Source organism: Aegilops tauschii, chromosome 2 (genome assembly GCF_002575655.3).
Source record: "Aegilops tauschii subsp. strangulata cultivar AL8/78 chromosome 2, Aet v6.0, whole genome shotgun sequence".
In the NCBI taxonomy this organism is placed as follows: domain Eukaryota; kingdom Viridiplantae; phylum Streptophyta; class Magnoliopsida; order Poales; family Poaceae; genus Aegilops; species Aegilops tauschii.
The window spans coordinates 264,537,154-264,540,063 of NC_053036.3; positions in this window are offsets into that span (position 1 = coordinate 264,537,154).

Sequence of the window (2,910 nt, forward strand, 5' to 3'; positions counted from 1 at the left end):
TTGTATTATGATGCTTGTATGACTTATTTTACTTTTAGAGTTGTGTTGTGATATCTTCCCGTGAGTCCCTGATCTTGATCGTACACATTTGCATGTATGATTAGTGTACGATTGAATCGGGGGCGTCACAGGTGCGGCCACTTAACTTTCGGGAATTTGATTGACTTGTTGCGAGTCTTGCACTCGGTTTCTTCCAGAATGGCAATGAGATGCTCATGATAAGACAAATCTCCTTGGAGGTCAATCTCTTCGAAGTTGATAGTGGACTCGGGCGTCTTGAAGCACTTGTGAAGCTGTGACACGTGAAACACATCGTGCATATTTGCGAAGTTGGACGGAAGCTCAAGTTGATAGGCGAGGTCGCCTCTTTTGCCAATGATCTTGAAAGGGCCCACGTATCTCGGGGCAAGCTTCCCTTTGATACCGAAGCGACGATTGCCTTTTTTGGAGAGACGCGGAGGTAGACATGGTCTCCGATCTCGAAAGCCAAGTCACGGTGCTTATTATCATAGTAACTCTTCTGGCGATTGCGCGGCTTTGACATTTTCATGGATGACTTTACACATTTCTTCAGCTTCTGTGATCAAGTCGTTGCCAAGAATTTGGCATTCACCAGTCTCTGTCCAATTAAGAGGAGTACGACACTTTCTGCCATATAGAATTTCGAGTGGGGCCTTGCCCGAACTTGCTTGGAAGCTGTTGTTGTAGGAGAACTCGGCATATGGAAGACAATCTTCCCACTTCATACCGAAAGAGATGCCACAAGCCCTGAGCATGTCTTCGAGGATTTGATTGACTCGCTCGACTTGGCCACTTGTTTGAGGATGGAAATTTGTGCTGAAGCGAATGTTGGTGTCGGATCTGGGGTTCCGGCAAAACCCTTAAGGTTCGATCTCTGGGGTGCGCGCGAAGTTCTTTCCCTCCTACCGATCCACGCCCTAGCTCGCTAAAATCTCACGGATGAACTCGAAGAACTAGCAACACAAAGACACAAGATTTATACTGGTTCGGACCACCGTTGTGGTGTAATACCCTACTCCAGTGTGTGGTGGTGGATTGCCTCTTGGGTTGATGATGAACAATACAAGGGGAAGAACAACCTCCTGAGGTTGAGGTGTTCTTGTGCTTGTCGAACTTGCGGGGGTTAGGACTCGATCAGATGAGATCAAGTTAAGATCAGATGCCCCCCTACAGTGGTGGCTAGTTCTACTTATATAGGCCCTGGTCCTCTCCCCAAATATTGAGCAGGAAGGGATCCAACAATGGCGGCCAATTTGAAAGGGGCTAGCTAGTACAAGCTATCTTGACAAAAGCGGTCTTCGCCTGCAAAATGGCTCTGGTGGTGACGTTGTCTTGGGCTCCACAGTGACCTCCATCCTGCTCGCCTGCTGGTCTTGGTCTCGTTGCACTGAGATGGAAACCTTTTGCCTGATGCCTCGGTACTCCGCGCCTGCGCTTGCTTCCTTAGCACCAAAGAGGAAACAAGGACGCTGCGCGCGCTGGCGCCCGCCTGGCGCCCATCTAATCCTGATCGTCATGGCTCACGTCATGAGAGCCTCGCGAGGTTCCCCCGCCTTGATATCTCCACTCCTCGCGAGCCTGCCTGGAGAGGCCGCTCCTGAGGAGGTCTTGCGTCGTCCACCTCGCGAGGCTTGGCCCCTCACGAGGGTCTTGAATGCCTTGTCGATGAAGATGGGCCGTAGAGGCCTGCTCGCATTGCCTCGCCGTGGGCCGCAGGTAGGCAAGTCTGGGGACCCCCGTTCCCAGAACACCAACAGTTGGTGCCCATGGCCTTCTGGAAGGAGTCCCAGAACTTAGAAGTGAAAATGCTTCCGCGGTCTGAAGAGATCAATTGCGGAATACCGTGCATAGGGACAATTCTGGAGGTGTATAGCTCTGCCAACTGAGCTGCTGTGATAGATTCTTTGATTGGAAGGAAATGAGCCACTTTAGTAAGCTTGTCGATGACAACGAAAATAGCATCATTCCCACGCTTGGACTTGGGAAATCCAGTAACGAAGTCCATTTCGATATGATCAAACATCCATTCTGGAATAGCAAGAGGTTGGAGGAGACCAGGTGGTCGTTGGTGTTCTGCTTTCACCCTTCGACAGACATCACATTTGTTCACGAATTGAGCGCTCTCTCGCTTCATTCGAGTCCACCAATACGACTACTTGAGGTCATGGTACATCTTCAAACTGCCTGGATGAATGGATAGAAGAGAATTGTGCGCTTTGTTCATTATGACCTTCCTTAGATCACCTTTAGGAACCACAATCCGGTCCTCGAATAATAAAGTGTCTCTGTCATCAATGCGATAGCACTTGTATTTGGAAAGACCCTTGGAAATACCATGTTTCACCTTATTCACCATGGTATCAAGGAGTTGTGCCTCACGGATTTGATCTTCCAAGGTTGGAGTGACTTGAAGGTTGGCAAGAAAACCTTGAAGAACAACTTGGAGATTGAGTTTGCGGAAAGCTTCACAAAGATCCAGTTAAAAAGATCATTTCGACCCATCGAGTTTGCCTGAGGTTGAGGTTGGGTTGACTGAAGATATACTTGAGACTCTTGTGATCAGTGAAATGTCCACTTGCCTTCCCAACAAGAGATGTCTCCATGTTATTAATGCATGGACAACAGCCGCCAACTCAAGATCATGAGTGGGGTAGTTCCTTTTGTTGGGCTTCAACTGACGAGAGGTATAAGCCACAACTTTCTTCTCTTGCATTAACATGGCGCCGAGACCTTGTAAAGAGGCATCACAGAAAACTTCGAATGGCTTCGATTCATCAGGAGGAGTTAAGACAGGAGCTGAGACGAGCCTCTCTTTGAGGGTGTTGAAAGCAACGTCACACTCAGGAGTCCAGACATACTTGACATGCTTCTAGAGGAGGTTTGAAAGAG